This window comes from Trachypithecus francoisi, unplaced genomic scaffold (assembly GCF_009764315.1).
Source record: "Trachypithecus francoisi isolate TF-2019V2 unplaced genomic scaffold, Tfra_2.0 Lachesis_group13, whole genome shotgun sequence".
NCBI lineage: Eukaryota > Metazoa > Chordata > Mammalia > Primates > Cercopithecidae > Trachypithecus > Trachypithecus francoisi.
Genome location: NW_022681458.1, coordinates 12,474,228 through 12,497,064, shown reverse-complemented (window position 1 = coordinate 12,497,064; position 22,837 = coordinate 12,474,228). Strand labels below are relative to the sequence as shown.

Here is a 22,837-nt window from a genome sequence, read left to right as displayed (position 1 = left end):
AAATGTATTTTCCAAAGTCTTGTCAATATATAAGTGGGTTGTTTGTTTCCTTATTGGCAAGTTGTTAGAATGCTTTCTGTATTCTGGATGCAAATTCCTTTCAGATATGGGATTAGTGAATATTTTATCTTAGTTGTGGCCTGCCTTTTCATTCTCTAAACAGTGACTATTGCACAGTATTATGAATTTTAATGAAGTCCAATTTATCAATTTTTTTAATGGATCATACTTTTGGTTTCAAATCTTAAAACCCTTTTCTAAATGTAAAGTCACAGAGATTTTCTGCTATGTATGCTTCTGGAACTTTTATTGATTTACATTTTAGATTTAGGCCAAGAGCTATTTTTAGTTCATACTTCATACAAAAATTAACTTTAAGGGCATTGCAGTCTTAAAAGTCAAACATAAATCTGTGAAACCAAAAAAGAAAAAAACATAGGAAAAAGTGTTGAGTATATAGAGCTAGGCTTAGAGTTCTTAGAGTTAATACCAAAAGGCATGATCCATAAAATTAAAATTAATGAACTGGACTCCATCAAATTTAAAACTTTGCTCTGTGAAAGACTCTGTTAAGAGGATGAAAAGACAATTTACAAACTTGAAGAAAATATTTGCAAATGACATCCAACAAAGGGCTAGTGTATAGAATACATAAAATTTCAATAGAAAAATGTCCAATTAATAAATGGTCAAATGACATAAACAGGCATTTCACTAAAGAAGAGAGACAGATGGCAAATAAGCCCATGAAAAGAAGTTTTGCCATCATTAGCCATCAAGGAAATGCAAATTAATATCACAATAAGATATTACTACACCTCTGTCAGAATGTCTAAAGTAAAAAATAACAGATATACCAAACTTTGGCTGGAATTCAAAGAAACTGGATCATTCATGCATTGTGGTTGAGAATGTTAAGATGATATAGCCAGTCCGGAGAACAGTTTATCGATTTTTAAACAAACGAAACATGCAACTACCATATGATTCTGTATTTGCACTTTTTAGTGACTGCTACTATTGGTCAAGATTTTTACAAGTATATTACATGGAGGTTTAGGAAGTTGGTATTTTTCTTCCAGGTATGTAAAGCCCAAGCAAAACTAATATCTTTTCCGGGTTTTCAAATTCTGGTATTTAACTTATGAGATGATCAATAAAGCAAAATGACACCATGAAAATTAAGTCAGCACCAAGGTGGTGGCTGTGTTCTTGGAAAAAAAAATAACTGATGATTCATTTTAATTTTGAGTAACTCTGATATTTCTGAGTATGATTACGAGAAATAACGGGCTTTGGTACATAGTTGTTAAGTCAATGTGCTGTATGCAGGGAAACTGTATTTCACTGAGAAAATGATGGTTATGTAAATAGGAATTTCCAAGAATGGAATTGTCCATAGTTATGATATTAAACATAGGAGGTAATATGGTCACATAACTTATTTTGCGTTTTGCCACATTCCAGCCGGATTTTGTGCATTAGAATATAATTTCCTTTGCAACAAGGATGACTATGTAACAACCAAATGATAATTTAGGCAGTTTAAGACACTGAAGTAAAGTTTTCTACCTAAGAGGATTGTATCTACTAAATTGTGGATTCAATTTTCGACTTCAGTTTATAAAAAAATACTGAAAAGCAAAATATAAATACTAGCAGCTTATGTAAATTAAGAAGGGCGTAGAAAAATACTGATCATGACAAATCCTTTACAAAACAGTAGCAAGTTTATATTTCTTCATTTTAATATTTTACATCTCTACATTTTTAGAAAAAGCTACCTTTCATACATATGCAGTTACAACTAAATTTTTGGATGTTATAACCTCAGAATTTTTACTGTTGAATAGTATTTGTACCATTCCAATAAAAAGCATGTATTTAAATGTACTGGATAGAATATATTACTTTAGATACAAATCATTTTGGATTCAAATTGTGTAAAATCTGTCTTGAAGAGACATTTTCTCTCAGTCTGTATGTTAGAGTTTATATGCAATATCCTAATTTTCTACACACTTTATGATGTTAAAATGCCTTGATATACAAAGCTTTAGATTATCTACCTTTCATTTACACAAGCATTAACACTATAAATTGTCTACATATTATAGAAGTTCTTCATGAAACAAGTCTACCTGTCTCTCTGTTTCTGTCTCTATTTCTGTCGCTGTCTCTGTTTCTCTCTCATCTGTCCTCTATCTCCCCCTCTTCTCTGTCTCTCCTTTCATTAATAGCGAATGGTTTCTATCCTATGTACCTTGATTGTGTGATTATAGATTATAGCTCTTATTATGGTGTATCTTTCCATAACTGAATAAACTTTCCACGTATACTTTACACAACTTTTTGCTCAAAATTATGCATTTGAGAGTGCTGCATAGCAAAAGCACATTACCTCACGTTATTAATTGCTTCATAGAAATGATTTCCTTAGAATTGTGTAATGTGTTATATAGCACATTGCTTGATGCTATACAATTAACTCTGTTGTCATTCAATGAAAATTATTTGCTATCAGATTAAACAAGATAATTATTGAATTCTGTATAAATCTTGCCACTACTTAAAGGTTACAATTTATTTTATAACATAGTGGTAAGTGTAACAAAATATGCTCACAAATTCTCTGATATTGAGGAATGCTGAATCATTATTATTCAAAATGAAGAATAATAATGAAATACAGATTCAATCTTTTCTGTGATGCCTCCTATCTCAATATAGTTAAGTTTATGGGAAATATTATATTTGAACTGTGTGACAGCTTTCCTGCCTAGCTAGTCAAGGTGTATGCCTGCTGCCTGAACCTTGAGGCTGGGCAATGAGCCAAGTCCATGGGACTCAGTGGAGGAGCAGGTGTTCCTGAGAACCTAAACATCTCCCAAAGTGTCTGAAAACCTACCAAGAAAAATTGTCTCATTGCTTGAAAAGGCAGGGCAAAGAGCCAGAGAATTAGTCTAAAAGTAGATCGGAGACAAGGGGCAGGGCGGGTCTCTTAAGCTGTCCTGCTGCGGTCCAGGAGTGCCTTGTCTGTAAGTCCCAATAAACTCATCTACTCACCAAGCTGGACTTGTCTGAGTCTTTTTTCAGTTTCTCAGCTCCCTCCCAGTTTGGGGGGCAGTTTTTCTTTTTCTTTTTTTTTTTTTTTTTTGTTTTTGTTTTTGAGACGGAGTCTCGCTCTGTTGCCCAGGCTGGAGTGCAGTGGCCGGATCTCAGCTCACTGCAAGCTCCGCCTCCCGGGTTTACGCCATTCTCCTGCCTCAGCCTCCCGAGTAGCTGGGACTACAGGCGCCCGCCACCTCGCCTGGCTAGTTTTTTGTATTTTTTAGTAGAGACGGGGTTTCACCGTGTTAGCCAGGATGGTCTCGATCTCCTGACCTCGTGATCCGCCCGTCTCGGCCTCCCAAAGTGCTGGGATTACAGGCTTGAGCCACCGCGCCCGGCCGGGGGGCAGTTTTTCTATATGATTCTGAGTTTTTCTTGTTACAGTTGGTGTCACAAACAGAATCTGAGAAACCAAACGATGAGTCAGGAAGAAACATTTGTCGGGGCAATCCCTGGGTGGTCGGCAACTTGTATGTGGAGTTGCCCAAGTGCTCAACATTTTTTTTTTTTTTTTTTTTGAGACTGAGTCTCGCTCTGTCACTCTGTCACCCAGGCTGGAGTGCAGTGGCGCAATCTTGGCTTATCACAATCTCCGCCTCCTGGGTTCAAGCGATGCCCCTGCCTCAGCCTCCCGAGTAGCTGGGACTATAGGCGCGTAATCACCACACCCGGCTAATTTTTTGTATTTTGGTAGAGATGGGGTTTCACCATGTTGTCCAGGATGGTCTCGATCTCCTGACCTCTGGTGATCCACCCACCTCGGCCTCCCAAAGTGCTGGGATTGCAGGCGTGAGCCACTGTGCCCAGCCCCAAGCACTCAACCTTTGTGGACCACCGCTTAAGTACAAGAATACTTGGACAAAGCTGGTGGAGACTGAGCCTCTAATGCAAGAAGCTAAGATATTAGAGTACATAAGAATAGTAACTGTGCTGTTGTTGCAATAGGGCTAGCTACTAAGCAATCGTTAGAGCAGGAATGGAAGGAAGGGTAGAAACTCCTGCAGAAGGCCAAAGGCATGGCATGTTTTCTAGGACTCCAGCTGGTTATGTATTATGCACTCTTATGCACATTTTAAAACTGACAAGCAAATTCCCAGAAAAATTCAGAGCTCAAATGGTTAACCTGCAACTATATGGTTAAGTAGAGTCTTCTGAAGCTCTCTATTTCGCTTTTTCCTTTTCTGCCTGCGCTGAATCTACTATTGCTAAGTTACTGGTATTGAGATATTAGATATTACAAAATCCACTAATGCAAGGCCACTTGGAAATTGTGTTTTTCTTAAACAGTTCAGTAAGTTCCAGCTAAAATAAATAATAAATTCATTTGGAACTGAGGGGGAAAAAAAGGGCTAAAGAGGTTTTATAAAATCAAACTACCATGGAAACTGCTTTGGGACAAATAAAGTTTAGTTATGGGAACAGGTCCCAATTTTGTCAAAAATAACTTGAATCCAGCTATCTTTTGTGAAATAATGGGTTTATGATACCATCTCATGACTAGAGTTCTGAGGTAAAAGCTATTGGATCTTTCTCTGTGTATGATATGTATGTTTAAATTTTGTTGTTATTGTTGTTGATGTTGTTTTGAGAAGGAGTCTCGCTCTGTCACCCAGGCTTGAGTACAGTGGCAAGATCTTGGCTCACTGCAACTTCCGCCTCTGGGCTCAGATGATTCTCCTGCCTCAGCCTCCTGAGTAGCTAGGATTACAGGCATGTGCCCACCATGCCCAGCTAATTTTTGTATTTTTAGTAGAGATGCAGTTTCTCCATGTTGGCCAGGCTGGTCTTGAACTCCTGACCTCAGGTGATCCACCTGTCTCGGCCTCCCAAAGTGCTGGGAAAACAGGCGTGAGCCACTGCCCCCAGCCTAAATATGTTTATGTATATGTACATGTTTATGTGTATGTACATGTTTATGTGTATGTACATGCTACCAAATTGGCATGTAAATAAATGAGTAGTCATAAACAAGTTCAAATGCTTTTCAAGCTTGTGTGAATTCAATAATCGTTGGTAAATAAGCTGGCTTTAAAAGTATTTGTAGAATAAAAATGTCTTCAAAAGTGTCAGCATACATTCCTGTCTGAGTTTACTGATTAGATAAGTTTTGTATTTGCCTCTGCCAGATACTTTAAGGTGTCAGGATTTGACATGAAGGTTGTAAGGTTGTAAATCTTGTCAAAATCAGAAAGATCTTCGTCTACGTGCTTTTTTGATAAGCAAGTTTAGTTTGATATAGTTGGTTTAATGTAAACAGCTGAATTTTCTGAGTTATTGGCATAACGTTCAAATTGGCCCACCCACAGCTCCTGTTACAGCCCTGTGTGGCCTGTGAAGAAACCAGATGGCACCTGGAGAATGATGGTAGACTACCGTGAGCCAAAATATGTGGTGTGCTCTGCACATGCAGCTGTGCCCAATATTGTTCAAGTCCCGGAGCAGGTAGTGCTTAGCCTGGGAAATGTCCATGCTGTGACTGACTTGTCTAATGCCTTTTCCAGTATCCCTTAGCAAAAGAGTCAAGGATCAGTTTGCCTTTGCTTGGGACAGCCAACAACAGACTTTCTGGGAGCCACCACAAGGGTAGCTTCCTTGGGTGCTTTCTAAAGAGGTAAAGGATAATTTATAAAGAAAAAAAAGAGCTGCACAGCTCTACCATCTGTCCTGATATAGTTGCCCAGGACCAGTCTAGACTCCCCTTGCCTGCCTCAGTCTACCTGTTTCACTACATTAATAACTTCTGAGTCTCATATAGACCTGGAGACTGTCCTACAAATCATCTTGGACAGCCTGAAGGATGAAGAATGGAAAGTCAACCTCAAGAAGAAACAGGGGCCCAGCATAGAGATCAAATTCCTAAGAGTTTCCTGGTTGAGTAAGATGCAAAACCTACTTGGAGCTGTCATTGATAAGACAACATGGCAGCCCATTTCCCAGGCAGTCAAGCAACTCCAGGTTTTCCTAGGTTTCCTGGGCTACTGGAAGATATTCATTTCTCATTTGGCACAAACCCTCCACCCATTATACACCCTAACAAAAAAAATCAAAAGTGGGTCTGAGCACACATAGAGCAAGAGGCATCTGATAAAACAAAAATAATGGTGAAATAAACCCAAGCATTGGGTGCCACCCTGACACAGCAAGTTTTTGTATTAGAAGTCACTAGAAATGCCACAGGGATGAATTGAGATTTATGGCAAAAGCAGCCAAGAGAAATGGTACCTGTAGAGTGTTGGTCTTAATTATGGAAGGGAGCAGATTCATTCTATACAGTTCTAGAGCAAAAACTCCTGGCCATGTATAGGGATTGCAACAAGTGGAGGTCATCACCAGAAAGCAGACCATCATAGTAAAAACTACCTATCCTATAAAAGGTTGGGTGGAAGGCCTTCTAGCCAAGCCCAGCTCTGGGGGTAGTACAGTCACATACCCTGCATAAGGGGCATGTCTAGCTACAATGGATAGTGTCTTGTCCATTAGTCCTTTATTTTTTTTATTTACTTATTTTTTTGAGATGGAGTCTCACTCTGTCACCCAGGCTGGAGTGCTGTGATGCCATCTGGGCTCACTACAAACTCTGCCTTCCGGGTTCAAGCAATTCTCCTGCCTCAGCCTCCCGACTAGCTGGGATTACAGACATGCACCACCACACCAGGCTAATTTTTGCATTTTTAGTAGAGATGGGGTTTTGCCATTTTGGCCAGGCTGTTCTCAAACTCCTGACCTCAGGGTGATCCACCAGCCTCAATCTCCCAAAGTGCTGGGATTATAGGCATGAGTCACTGTGCCTGGCCCCCATTAGTCTGTTAAGTCAGGCACTACAGGAGGTGCTTGAATGCATCTGCTTTAAATAAGTGGAAAGGACCAGCATGGCAGTGGAGATACCTACCAGGCAAACCACCATATATGAGGAGCTCTCACTGATACCTACTAGGGCCTGGTACACTGATAGGTCTAGCACCTAACATCAATGGTCAACAGTCGTGGTGCAAATAGATACTGACACCATATATATAGAATGAGGATTAGGACAAAGCAGCCAATGGGCCGGACCATGGACAATGTGAATATTCACCACTCATGAACCCTGACCACTTGTCATTTGCACAGAGAGTTGAGCTACATACAGAGGCCTTATCATATGGATCAATAAATGGGCTGCAGACAACTGGCAGGTTTCAGGCAGCCCTTCTGGGGAATGTTTATGTGGGAGGACATCTGGATCAGGTTATAAGAAAAGGATTCCTGTTGTACAGTGTACCATATGAATTCAAACAGCCCCAAGTCACCTCCCAGAAGTCAGGAGGCAGATGTCCTTATTCATGTGTGAGCAATATAAGAGTGACCACTGGGACGTGGCCATGGGGTGGGCCATAGCAAAGGCAGTGGGCAACTCTATCCAACATTCAGCTACTTAGAACTGTGAGATCTATTCACAGCTGTGGCCTACAAAATCTCCCTCTGCACCAAGTCACATCCATTGAGCCATACAGTCTGCGCAAGATTGGCAAGTTATTATATTGGCCCCTCGTCCCTCAAACAGAGGAAAAGTTATGCCTCAACTGGTGTGGATTCAACAACAGGGCTGCTACAGGCCTTCCTAGTAAATTGTGGCACTCAGCCGGAAACCATCAAGTGTCCCCCTGCTCTCAGTCTCATGCATGACATGCCAAAAAGAAGGGATAGTGATCAAGGCCCCCATTTCATGGGCCATGATATCTGACACTGGGCATTGGAACAAAACATAGACTGGAGGTTCCACGTACCATATAAGCCAACAGGGATGGGCCTCATAAAAAATAAATGACCTGTTAAAAACCCATTTACATACATTGTCTCAGGATGGTTCTTTAAGGTCTGGACTAAGACTCTCCTTGAAGCTGTGCAAATTTTAAATGAGTCACCCACTAACACACAGGGTATCATTCCCTAGGAATGGTTGGCAAGGCCTGAAAAACAGGCCCCACCAATTCTCAGGGTTACAGCAGAGACTCCAAGCCCAGCTCCCAAAGCAGATGACCAGACCGTGCCCCTGGGAGCACAAGTGGATCTGCCAAGTGGTGATGGCCATGTGAACGTAAAGTTGATCTGGAAAGTATCCCCATACCGGAGGGTGCCATGAAGACTGTTGGAGGGGAAATAGTCCCAGCTGTGCTCCTTGATGGAGGTAAAAGAGCTTTATGATATAAGCACACAGCAGCACCAATATCTGCTGGAACAGTCATAGTGCATATAGTGTGAGCAAGGCCAGAAACTTACCAATTGGCTATTATGCTTGCTCCTGGGGAGGGAAGCCATGTGTGTACTGTAAGACAGGCTTGAGACCTGGGGTGGCTTCCCTAATAGGGCCAATGGGAGAAAGTACAGCAGTAATTACGTTATGAGGAGTGGATACCCCTATGAACATTCCTACTAAACATCTGTGTTTACACCCACAGGCTATGGCTCCTGCTACCCATGGCAGCTGGTAATGTCTTCTTGGACTGGGCTATGACCATAGCTGCAGTCAGCAACCTGTTCAATCTTAGGGTATATGGATACCTCCCCCTGTCAAGTGATAATGGTAGGCCTTGGAATAGTCTGTCTTTCTCCCTACAGAACTGGAATGCTTGGTTCAACGGCACCAATAATGCAACCTGGGTTCCCTGGGGATCACCTCTACCTGGAAACCCAATCACCAATTCAACAGAGATCTAACAACCTGTGCCCCTATAGGCATTACCTGTTATGCCTACATCCCTGATTGTAGTATTCCTTTCTCGCATTGCTATAAAGAAATGCCTCAGACTGGGCAATTTATAAAGAAAAAGATTTAATTGGTTCATGGTTCCACAGGATGTACGGGAAGCATGAATGCTGGCATCTGCTCAGCTTCTGGGGAGGCCTCAGTCATGGCAGAAGGTGAAAGGGGAAGCAGGCACATCGTACATATCCAGAGCAGCAGGAGGAGAGTGGGCGGAGGGTGCTACACACTTTTAAACAACCACATCTCATGAGAACTCACTCACTATCAGGACAGCATCCAGGGGCATGGTGTTAAACCATGAGAAACTACCCCCATGATCCAATGACCTCTCACCAGGCCCCGCCTCCAACATCAGGAATTACAATTCAACATGAGATTAGGGTGTTGACACAAATCCAAACCATATCACTGATAAAGAAAATAATGTCACAGATGCTTTAAATCATTTGTCATCTCAGATCCATGATATAGTCCAGTTAGGCTCTTTGACTCATTCTCAAATTGGTTACATACCTTACCTTCTCACTGGAATGGTATTTTGCCAATAGGCATTATATAATAATTGTTGCTAGCTTCTGCTTTTTATGCCGTTGTGTACACTGCAGATATGGACTGTATGCACAAGCCATGGCTATGCATTTTAAACCTGTATAATTCTCCCCTCTCACTCAGGGACTCTCATGCAAGATTGATAGAAATAATGTAAGAGTTAGAAGGTAGAATGGATTTTAGTGTGATGGGTCCCCCACCTGCCTAGTCGAGGGCATATGCCTGCTGCCTGAACCTTAAAGGCCTGAAAATGAACCAAGGCCATCGGGCTCAGTGGACGAGCAGGTGTTCCTGAGTACCCAAACACCCCAGAAAGCATCTGAGAACCTACAAAGAAAACTAGTCTCATCACTTAAGCACAGCAAACAAAAAGCCAGAAAATTGACTTAAAAGTAGTTTAGAGACAAGGAATGGGGCAGACCTCTAAAGCTGACCTGCTGTAGTCCAGGAGTGCCTCATACGTAAGTCCTAATAAACTCACCTACTCACTAGCCTGGAGACGTCTGAATCAGCTGTTGGTCTCTTGGCTCCCTCACAGTTTGGAGACTATTTTTAAAATATGATTCCAGGTTTTTCTCATCATAAGAAATAAATCATGATTTGGTTACATTTTATGGCCACAATTTCCTTTATATAATGCTGTCATCTTAAAATAGTGAACATTTGCTCATTTCCTTTCTTTGCCTAAAATAGTATGTAGTTGTTGGTATTTTTAATGCTAAATTACATAAAATCACTGAAAAGGAAAAAATATTAATACCTTAAATTCTCATTATTTTAGGAGCTAATGATTGTGCTACCCCCGAAAAAAGGCAAAAAATAAAATAACGGTAGCAAAAATTATAGCCAATGAAGACTAACAAAGCATAACATCAAGGGCTTAATGCACAAATATTAAAACAGTGTTCCTTTTTCCCTTTGAAATCAGCTACAAGCAGTCTTCAATTGAAGTTTTTCAAGGTTAAGGACAGTCATTGCCATTTCTAACAGGTTGCTCAGATGTTGAGTAATTTCAGTTTTCTTTCTCACAGTCACTTTCAATTTTCTTACTAGAAGTAACAAATGGGTTCTTTGTAGTGAAGGAAAGCCAAGCCTAGGGCAATAGAACAGGAAGATCAAGTTTAAGGAGGCTACCAGTGCCACATGGCCATTTCCATCGTATGAACACTCCAACTGCACGGTGCTATTATTGGCCACATTTCCAAATTCTTTCTGCACAGTCAACTTCTTCCTGGACCCTGCATGTTTCATCCAGCCAAATTTCCAAATTCTCGCTTCCCATTAAATTCCTCCTACAAAAACATTATTTTTGCCACTTCTTACAAGGCGTGTGGCTAAAAGACAGGTCTAGAACCAGGATGCCTGGATTTAGACCTTAGTTCAGCTACTTACCTGGAAAGGCTGTCAACCCTCTACACCTCAGATTTCTCATTAATCAGCTAATACTGGCAGCATCATCATAGGTCTTATAGAGGTTATTAATTGAATAAATACACATGAAGTTCTTTGGGTGGTGCCTGGCACATCATGAGCACCACATCAGAATGTGTTTTTGGTAAATATACTTATTCTTACGCATTTTATACCCATATTTCACCCTCTTCTTTTATTAATTTTTTCTAGTACTCCTTGTAAAAATCTTCTATTTCTTCTACTTTCTGACAGAATGTGTTTCCATGGTTTTGCTGTAACTGAGAGCTCTCTTTTCTTAGCTAACACAACTTCCAACCCACATCCTAAATAGGCTTAGTGACATAAATTAATATTAGAGAAATCTAGGATCTATAGTAGTGTCATGAAAATTGGAGCAGAAACGCCTTGAGGCTGAGCATGGATTGTCTACTATGCCATTATCCCTGTCATTGAATTCTGCCTAGTAGAACATCTCTGTAGAACTTCAGTTCACTTCCACCAATCGGTTCTTCCAAATTCAGAGGCATTATTCAAGTGGTTTCCAGTGAGTTATAAGCAGCATTCCTTTAGAAAGACCTTTTCTCATTTGGGCTCTGTTCCTAACAAGGATCCTCAGGAATTAGGCTGGTGGGTCCTCTGTATATTTTATCAGTTCGCCTTTTCCTAATTCAGCACGAGGATATGGGAGAGAAGTAACAAAAGAGCATATCTTTTTTTCTTACTTAAAAAGAGTTGAGGCATTTCGTTAGGCATACTGAGTAGAACCAACTTGAAGGGTATATTAATTCATACTGTTTACATTCAAATGAATGTCTCAAGCCATTCTTCTTCCAGGCTCACAGGCAATCCAGTATTTCTATTTTGGAGTCTCCAAGAATTAATCAAGAATTACGGATGCTTGCTAAGTGTTTATAGAGAACATTGCTTCTCTTATGTTGGTGCAGACATTTTAAAACTCAGAGTTATTATTTCATTAGGGTTGGAAACCCCATAACTGCCTCTGAAACATCTACTTGAGAAGTGGTTGCTTTTTTTTATAGCGATCATAAAGGAAGGCCTCAGGGGTTCTCTGCTCATAGTGATGTCAGTTTTGGAGATGGCAACTCTTGATAGAAATAGTTGTACAACTTATGTGCTGGGGATCAAGTCTACTGTTCCACAACCACCAGTGTTAGTGTGAATCTCAAGCTGACCTCACAATCTCATGTTCAGTTGGCGTTACTCTATGCTTGACATCATAAATCTTCAGCCTTGGGTTACACTCATATGCTCTTGTCATTGCAAAGCCCACTCTCAGCATTGTGTATCTGGGTATAAAAAGATGTTCTTCTTCAGTCTCACTGTGTGCCATGGTCAGCCCTCTACCAGCGTTGGTCCATTTCCCCTGTTCATATGGGGGAAACATATTTAGGTTGTTTCCTAAATTGTGCCAACCAGGTTACCACAGTCCCTTGACATGTGAGGATATATTTACAGTCTTTCTTATCTTTTTATTAGAAATAATGCTGGTATGAACATCTTTTTGCATATATATTGCTTATTTGCCCAATTATTATGTTAGAATAAAATTTTAGAACCCTTATGATTGAAGTGAAGATTAAATATCTCTAAAGACTGTGGCACATATTTCCAAAGGACTTTTAGATTTGTTGTATATTTTGCTCTTTGCCAATGTGTTGGAAGAAACATAATTTATGCCACCTCATTAATTGCATCTTAAAAGTATCTTGCAGTTTTCAAATAAAGCCTTTGCACATGCTTTAATTTTCATATCAATCTTGTGAAGCTATCAATATTATTTCTATCTTACCTACAATAAAAATGAAACAGGAGATTTAACTAACATGATTAAGATCAAACAGTTAATACTTGGCTGAGACTCTGTTTGAATTTGGATAATATGGAATACATTTGTGTATTTATTCATTCTGTTTTTCTGTATGCATTTGTTGAGCACCAATAATGTGTCAGGCACTGTGCAGGGAGCGGGGTATATGTCACTTAGATGGAAGATAAGCTCTCTGACACCATAGAACTTACATTTTAGGAGGAACGAAGACATTAACAATATTTGCATATTTATTAATAAGAAATATTGAGATTGTGATAAGTACATATTGGAGGTATTTGAGAAAATAAAATGGGGAGATTGTAATCTAGTGAGAGCAGTCAGCAAGGCACAAGAAACATGGCGTGCCAAACAGACTGCGGAAAACCACTATAGCCAAAGGTAGAGAGTGAGAAGCTGCACGGCATGAGATGAAGCTGGAGAAGTAGAGACGAGACTGCAGAGCTCACTGGCCCCACGATTCCCCAGTTGTCAGTGCTGGAGAATCAGTTTTGTTTGTTTCAATTTTCTTGGTACAATACTTACATAAAATAAGGTACACAATGCATTACTAAAAACCGAACAAATTTTGAAGTACATGAAATACAAGCTCTAAGCATATGTTTAGTGTATAGACATAAAACTACTCTGTGAAATCATCATCAAAATGTCTAGAAGCTTGCTCTTGGTTTCTGTTCTGATCTCCCTGCAGAGCATCAACAGTCCAGGAAACCGGGCTGTAGAAGGCACATCAGGCAGCACAGCTCCAGGCCACAGCTACACCTAAGAGCAGTGAAAGGAAGCACCTGGTTAACATTATCAGGGGTGTGTTTTGAGACGATCACTCTGGCTGCTAGGGGAGGAAAGTGGATTTGGGTGGATGAATTAGGAAGTGAATTCATAGGACAGAGAGTGATGATGATAGTGTGGGCCAATGTTGTAGGTGAGATTTCAAAAACAGTCCCCTATGATATCCCACCCTAATCTCTAGAATCTATGAATATTAGATATTGTACACCACCGATTATGTTATGTTATATGCACAGATGACCTTAAGGTAGGAAAATTATCTGGATGCGTCTGCTCTAATCACTTGAGTCCCAAAAAGAGCTTAGAGAGCTTTCTCTAGCTGGTTGTGGGAGGAGAAGTCAGAGAGATTGAGAGCAGGAGAAAAATTCACTGCACCATTGCTGACTTAAAGTTTGAGGGGACTACATGTTGAAGAATGTGCACAGATGGCCTCAAGAAGCAAGGAACAGTCCTCCTCTTACAGCCAGCAAGGAAATGGGGACTTCGATGCTAAAATTGCAAGGAGCTAAATTCTAGCAATAACAGAAATGATCTTGTAAAGGGACTCCAAGCTCCAGATGACAACGCAGCTGGCTGACACTTTGATTTCAGCCTGAGCAGAGAACCTAGTCGCACCCTGCTAAACTTCTAATCTTCAGCACTGTGACTTAATATTATGGGTGTTGTTTTAAGCTGCTGAGTTTGTGTTGATTTGTTATATAGCAATAGAAAACCAATACAATCAGAAAGGTGCCAATGGAGATTATAATGAAGAGGATAGATGGATTTTAGCAATAATTTAGTAAGTAAAATTGGTGGGAGATAGTGATTTGATATAAGAGATAAAGAAAAAGCATTGAGGATGACTCCTAAGTGTGTGGCTTATATGACTAGATGGATGATGGTTCCATTTACTGAGATGATAGAACATACCAGAAGAGGATCAAGTTAAACGGGAAAAAGATTATGATTTAATTTTTTTGGCCTGATTTGTTTTGAAGTGACTGTGATCCATCTGAGAAGAGCTGTCAGCTGTCAGCCAAGCAGTTGTATTTATAGACCTGGAACTCAACAAGAGGTATGGGCTAGGAATGAAAATGTATGAGTTATCTGTAAAGAAGTGATGATTAGAGCCCTGGGTGAGGTTAACACAGAGAAAGTAGAAAGTTCATTTAGGACAGAGCATGAGACTGTAAAGGCCTCAGAGAGGAGGAAAAGGCTGGAAAGATAGGGATCCCTGAGAAGTCGGAGCAAAGCCAGGGGAGTGCTAGATTAAGGAACTTGGATTAGTCCCTACTACTGCTGTAACAAATTACTACCATCTAGGTGCTTTAATAAAACATAAGTTTATTATCTCACAGTTCCGACAGTCAAAAATCTGGCACAGATCTCACCAAATAAAGTCACATTGGCATGCAGCATTTCTTTCTGGAAGCTCTAGGTAGAATTGATTCCCTTGCTTTCTCCAGCTTCTACAGGCTACTGGCATTCCTTGGCTCAAGGCCTCTTCCTCGATCTTCAAAGCCAGCAACATCAGGTCAAGTCCTTTTCATACTTCCATCTCTCTGCTTCTCTCTCCTGCACCTCCTTCTTCCACTTTTGAAGCCCTTTATCATTACATTGGGCCCTCCTGGATAATACAAGATTTTAAGGTCATCTGATTAGCAAACTTTATGTTATTTTAACTTCCTCTTTCCATATGACATAACATAGTCACAGGTCCTAGGGACTAGGACGTGGACATCTTTGGTTGTCATTACTCTGCTTACTACAGAGGCTAAGGATGTATGTACACAATGTGTAACATAATAATCTTGAAGAGAGCTGGTTGTATGAATGGTAAAGGCAGAAGTAATAAATAGTTCAGCAGGTATAGAGTGCAGTGGGAGTGAATACAGAATGGAATGACTATGAAAAACCTTGAGAAGTTCAGCTATTAATGAATAAAAGGAAGTAGAATAAAGAAAAGGGATAAAAAGAAGTAGCTATGGGTGTTTTAGGATCTGGGAAGAGTTATTTTATGGGAAGGGATTAACATGTTTCATAGCCAATGTGAAAGATTCAGTTGAGAGAAGATCTACACAGCAGAGAGAATAGATACTCATTTGCTTAAACTTCCCAATAAGACAGGTAGGGGCTAAACATAAGCTCGAGTCTCCCTCTGTTATAAATAGAAGATATGAAGACAGATAGGTATACAGGTAGATATATTTATATGCTTATTAGTGAAAATCTGAAAAGTTCACTTTTTTGTCTTCTTTTCCCACTCTAAATGTCTATCAGAAAAAGAAAATTGGGTTTACAAACTAGGATCACAATCATTAAAAATAAATATAGCATATGATATAGTTTGGCTCCATGTCCCCACTCAAATCTCATCTTGAGTTGTAATCCCCATAATGCTCACGTTTCGATGGAAGAACCTGGTGGGAGGTAATTGGATCATGGGGACAGTTTCCCCCATGCTGCTCTGATGATAGTGAGTGAATTCTCACAAGATTGATGGTTTTATAGGTGTTTGACAGTTCTTCCTTTACATGCCCTTTCTCTCCTGCTGCCTTGTGAAGAAGGTGCCTGCTACCTCTTCGTCTTCTACCATGATTCTAAGTTTCCTGAGGCCTCCCCAGCCATGTGGAACTGTGAGTCAATTAAACCTCTTTTCTTTATAAATTACCCAGTCTCGGGTATTTCTTCATAGCATGTGAAAATGGACTAATACAGCATATATTATAATAATCATGTTTCTCCAGTGGATGAAAATTCGGCCTGCTAAGTGAAAACATTGACCTCACCCTGCACATAGAGGAGATAGCTCCCTAGTGTGGCCACATTTTATGTCCCATCTAGGTTTATTGGATACTTTATACTATTTGGGAAACATAAACCATTTCCCACTAGTGCCATCACCTTCAAACACTTTGGAGTTTTGACTGAATAACTGACTAAACAGCAGTTTGTTAGATGAATGATGGAACCAAGCAATTTTTAATGGCGTCTCAGAAGATTTTGAGAAAAAGAAAACGTATTACCAATGGAAACAGACATGGATATGGAATAAAGAAATTTATATTTTCACATCTCTGGCTCAATCCATTACTAAACTAAGGGTCAATGTCCCCATTAAGACTTAGAGTGCAAGGCAATCAGTGAATATTTTACATTTGGAAAGTCTGAGGCAGTAAGTAACAGATGCTAACCTTTTGTGCTTTCTAAATAGGACAGGTATTGTGAGTGTACCAATTGGAGGAGACACCGGTTCAGTAGCAGGCCGTAGTCAGGGTTGCCAGATAAAATATAGGACTTCCAGTTAAATTGAAACTGCCATTAAAGAACAAATTTTTTTAGCATAAGTATGCTGCAAATATTGCATAAAACATATGTATACTAAAACTGTGTTGTTTATCTGAAATTCAAATTCAAATTTAAGTGGGTTTCCTCTATTTGTACTTGCTAAATATCTTCCATTTGGCTATGGCAAGAATATTTTGTACAAAGACAAATCTGGATTCATGAGCTGAAAAAATATTTGAGCCACTTTCAGACATGACAAGTCTGATCATATTGTTTGAAATCCAAAATGCCAGTGTTTCTGGGTTACTTCGCCAGGCCATGGGGATAATCAACACTATGTTTACAGTTTAAATAGGGTCCAAACAGTCATTCTAGGAAATGGCTTATGGTCACTACATGTATTTGGGCCATGGATTTCCTTGAGGTCTTTCCTGTAAAGATATTAGGACTAATTTTCAATGAGATTTTTGTTTTGGTATAATATAAAATATTGCAGAAAGATAGGCTATATATTTAGTATGTTATTGACCCATCAATGAACAGCCCAAATAAAAGTGAACTTAACATAAACCAATTCTTTTTAGGACAGCCTCCTTTTCCAGTCATATTAAGAAGCCAGCAGAAAGTTAAAAGAGTTGACACCAAGCCCCATGACCAGCTTGATTTTCAGTTCCTTAAACTCTATTGGTAGTTACTTATTCATTCATATCTTCAACAAATATTAATGAATGTTTACATTCAAACAAGCAGGGAAGATTTTATATTGCAAAGGGCAGGAAGAAAGTGCTTAGATTAAAATGCAGAAAGGAGGTCAGTGTGGCTAGAGCAGAGTGGGGGTTGGGGAGCATGACAGAAGATGAAGGGAGAGAAGTCCTCTGGAAAAACCCACAGGGCTTTGTGTGTCAGCCTAAGGAGCTCAGTTTTATTCTTACCTTGCTGGGAAGCCTTTAGGTTACCATAAACATCACATTGTACCCCATAAATATATAATTTTTATTTGTCAATTAAAAAATAAAATTTAATTTTTTAAACATGACAGTGCTGAACTGTAAGAAAATAAAATGAAAAAACTCATAACATTTGATGTGAATCATCATGACTTATTAAATACCCTCTGGGTCCAAATAAAATGGTTTTGATCTACCAATATGACAAAATGTAGAAAATACCAGAACAAAATTAATAGACATGGCTATAAATCAGGGAAGTGAAAAATATGCAAAAAGAGTTATAACATCACATCGGTTATCATAATAAATGTGAATAAAATAAATTTTCTTACTAAAAATAACAATGTTCTCTTATTAGCCAATGACAAAGAAATCCAAGAAAAGGATTAGAGATTGTTTTACTCCTAAAGAGAGATGCTCATAGATGTTGCTAATTGAGCAATTTTAAAACAAGTTTTTCATTTCTAATTTGTTATTTAAACACAGTATTATATATTAAGCAGAACTTTTCAAACTTTAAGATAAAATACTGATTTCCAGAGATTCTGGAATAATTAGAATAAGAATTCTCTCATACTTGAAAAAAATAAATTTTTTCACAGCCATCTTGGAAAATAAGTGAATGTCCAACTTTTGGACTGACACCTAAGAAGCAACATTTTATTCCTAAAGGAGAGATTTTTTTAGGTCCATAATGAGGAAGTAAAAAAAATAGAAATTTGTATGAAAAAAATCTCTATATAACCCATATGGTTATACATAATTGAAATTCTAGACTATACCTGGGTCTTCCAGGATACTGAAAGTTAGTTATGAAGGTGAGAAGAACTGACTTAATAGTGAATAGAAGTGACTTCAACCTTCCTCCACTTGAAAGGTACAGCAGACACAGGGCAGTGTGTGTGTGTGTGTGTGTGTGTGCGCGCGCGGGTGCACACATTTTGCATAATGGTGGTGAAAGCTGTGTTAAAACCACAATGTGATGAGTATTTTAAATCCTACGTTTTCTTGCAGTAGTAAGAGAATAGTCTTATAATTTCTTTCTGATTGCACTTTGTAAGGAATTTATAAACGAAAACAAGGGAAAAGGCGTGCTATTTTAGTTAACTATTAACCGACGTGGCTAAGAGTAGTTTTTAAGACATTGCTTGAGATTTTGGACGGGGAGATTTCTGTGGGGACATAGCACACCTTATGCTTTATGTCACAGGTATGAGCCGTTCCCTAGAGAACTCCTAGGGAATACATTTGGAAGTTTACTTTTATCATTAAGGGGGAAAAAGTCTTATATGTATTAGAAAGTTTATTATAACAGTCATCAAGCACTTAGAAATTTCTATCTACATTGTTTAAATTGAGGAGACAAGTTATTGGCTGTCATTATTGATATTCCAGTAAGAATGTTCCTAAACTGGAAAACTGATCAGCTGATTTCCACTTGTCATACCTTACCATTACTGATATTATAAATGTGTCCCTAACCTAGAATATATTCCATTTCAGAAAGAAAGTTTATTCTTCTCATACCATGTAAATGGTAGTTAACAGTCCTGAAAGCTTCTCAACTGGAACAATTTCCAAAATAACTTAAAAAAATTCACTCTTTCTCAATATTTTCTAAGTAACGTAGAAACAATTAACTGCAAATTTTGTTGAGTTCTTGACCATCCGGGAAATCAAGATGAAGCACAAAGGATATGTTAGTTGCTGAACAAATGAGCCAATTTATCTCAGGAACAAAAAGCAGATTGTTGTCAAAGGATGCTTTTTTTTTTTTGCTGTTACAATTATGCCTAAAAGGACACCATAATTACAGTGCAGTGTTTCTCAATCAGACCATATCCTTACTTAGGAAAGCAGGAGGTTGCTTGTGAGACTGTAATGGTTTTCCTTCTTATCAACTGTGAATCATGCCTTTCATCCCTGTAATTAAGGCCTTTGATATGCCTAACAGTCAACAGAGTTGAGATAATAAAACAAATCAAGCCAAATATCCTGTTGTTGAAGTTAGAACAGCTACAACAAATGTTGATCTCCTTTTCCCTCAATCTGTGCATATGAAAAAATGTTATTCTAGAAATACTTAGACTTAGATTTGAAGGTATTGAAAAAGTCAAGATATTGTCCAGTTTTTAGAAATGTTATATATTATATTAATGGAGGGTAACAATAAATTCCTGTATTTGAAGATCTCTGATTACCTTAAACATGAAAGTTACATGTTCAAAAGGATACATTTCTACTATTTTAATAGTTAAATACATTAATATTTAGGAAGGCTGCTATGTTTATTATTTTCCATTAAATGAAAGCTCATGCTCAGAAACTTTGCTATTTAGATATTTAGTTTATTTTATTCAACCACTCATTCTGTGTACCAGGTACTGTGATGAACTTTTGCATATATGATTTCTCATCCTCAACATTACTCTGCAAGGTTAATTTTATTATTCTCATTCTACATATGGGGAAATTTAATCTGAGAAGGAAGTGGCTCCCCAAAGAGAAAGAGCAAGAATATGGCAGAGTTGACCTTCAAATGAAGTACAGTGGGGAGGGTGGGATGAGCAGAGGGAAAGGGGATGTCTTGGGAGAATGTGTCTTAACATTAGCGTCGGTAAGGCAGTAACGTAAAAACATTAGAGGAAACATAGCAATGAGGCAAGTTAAATACCAGTTATCAGACCACAAGGTCCCTAAATAATATAATCAACAAGCTTCACCTTTGTAGGTGGTAGTTTCCCCCACCAAACGAAGCCATACTCCTCAGTCTTTCCTGCCACAAAATCTGTGATGTGTCTATGTTAGTTAAAACATAGATTTATCTTTCTATAAAAATCATTCTTTTTTCTCTTTAAATAGCACAATCTCAATGGGTCCAAAGAATGTCCCTTATCTTAATTGCATTTTTAGAGTATAATTTTATGTATAGACTGTACCTACCTTCACTATTCTGTCTGAAAACATGCTAATCGATGACACTAAGGTGTGCTAAGAGGTTTGCAGCTGATAAAAATGAATACTTTCTGGTTTGTGGGTCTCAGGGTAAATATTATCAGTAAAATATATGAACTTCAGTGCATGCAAGTTGTGACAGCTATTTTGTTTGTTCGAAAGTTTAAAGAATTGCTTTTTAGTATTTCAACTGTGCTCTGAATAAATTAGGTTGCCAAAGAGCTCAGTTTCATGGATCCAGTTACCTGGAGCATAGTTCTGATAAAAAACAAGACCATAACTTCAGTTCTCACACATATGGGCTGGTTTCCACCAGGGCAAAAGCTTGGACCCATAGTCACGGGTGAACAACAGTGCTGGTTTATTGCATGCAAGTTTAATATCTTTGTTTAGGGGTTTTTGTATAGTGGCTTATAATGCGGTTTTTATCACTTTGTTACTGGTCTATCTCTTTCAATTACATATAAATACATAACTGAGGCCAATGATGATGCCTCATTCATCTTTGAAACTAGCATGAGTCCTGACACCCAGGAGATACCAAGTAAATGTTTGTTCAATTAAACCAGGAACCAGGTATCTATATAAGGGATAACGTTGGCTATGAGAGCAGGAATGATATAGTGTAAATTTTTGGCAAACTCACAATAATGTAGCTTTCATATAAAACAGACTGCAAGTACATTTTATCATATAATTTAGCTACGTAAGTTGTGGACCATTTTAACAGTCAGCCATGGTCATATTAACACTGTAATAAACTGCCACAAATCCAGTCGCATACAACAATTTCTCACTCGTGCAACTGCATCATGGGATCTGGCTGATCTAGGTTGGACTCAGGTGGGTTTGCTTCTAAGTTGTGTGTTGGGCCATCAAGGACAGCTTCACATGGCTGTCATCTTTCCTAGACCTCAGTCTATGTGTGGAATGTTCTTGTAACAAGAGGTAGGAATGCAAGAGAGCAACTAACCACAAAAACTCATTTCAATCTTCTGCCATGTCATATTCATGAACGGCCCAAGGCCAAAGGATTCCCAGTCACATGGCCAAACCAAAGTCAAAGAGTGAGTGAGGGCACTCCGTCCAAAATGAAGCTATTACATGATGATGGTCAATTATTCTATTATATAAGGAAGTCCATAATTGAAACCAATAATTCAATCCACTGCAGTCACCTTATTGATAAGCAAACAAAGGGACACAATATGGTACACTTCCAGGAAACATCCTCTGTAGCATTATTCTAGGGATTGCCATTTGCCTTTGATTCTCTGTGGTGGCGTCCCCTGGAGTTGTGAGCTTCATAGGTATAATTATTTATCAGATTTAGAGTTGGGCTTGTGTATAATTATTTATCAGATTTAGAGTTGGGCTTGTGATTAATTTCATCTCAAATTACTGGAGAGGTATGCATGAAAAACAAAAACTATTCATAAAAACAATGTAATAATGTATTTAGAAGTAATATATTCTGACAAAATAAATCAGTGTAATTATTTTTAAAACAGAAGTTAAAATAGGGCAACATTACAACTTTCTTTGTAATACAGTTTGAGCTATAAGAAAAAATTACAATCTTTTTTTCTAAAGGCATTGTTTAGCAATGATATTAACAGGATGTATATTATATACATCATATATATGTATACATGTATCAATATGATGTATACATGTTTCAATATGATGTATACATGTATACATCAGTATGATACATGTATACATCAGTATGATGTATACATGTATACAATATACATTCTAATGTATACATGTATACATATATATGATATATACAATATACACCCTATGATATATGGCAAGGAGTGAAAACACGAAAATCTTTGATAACACTATTGCAATATTCCACATTAGAGTTGATTGAGAAATAGTTGTGTGTGTGTGTATGTGTGTATGTATGTCTGTGTGTCTGTGTCCTTGTAAGGGCAGAGAGGGAATAAAAAAGTCAGATTCTGGTTCTGTCTTGAAGTTGAGCTTATAGGATTTACAAATGGATTGCACATGGGGTGTGCGAAAAAGAAATTAATGATGATGCTAAGATGTTCAGCTTCAAACATGGACAAAATTGGGTTACTCTAAGTGAGGTGGAGAAAGCTGCAGGTGGAATAGGTTTAATGAGAAAGATGGGAGTCGTTTCAGACATGTTAAAATTAAGATGCTTTTTTGGCAATCTAGTTGATATGTTGA

The 22,837-nt window shown here is 38.5% G+C and overlaps 1 pseudogene; it reads right to left on the bottom strand.

The window, feature by feature from the left end:
- LOC117094158 overlaps positions 1–22,837 on the bottom strand; it is a 161,939-nt pseudogene that overhangs the window by 12,039 nt on the left and 127,063 nt on the right.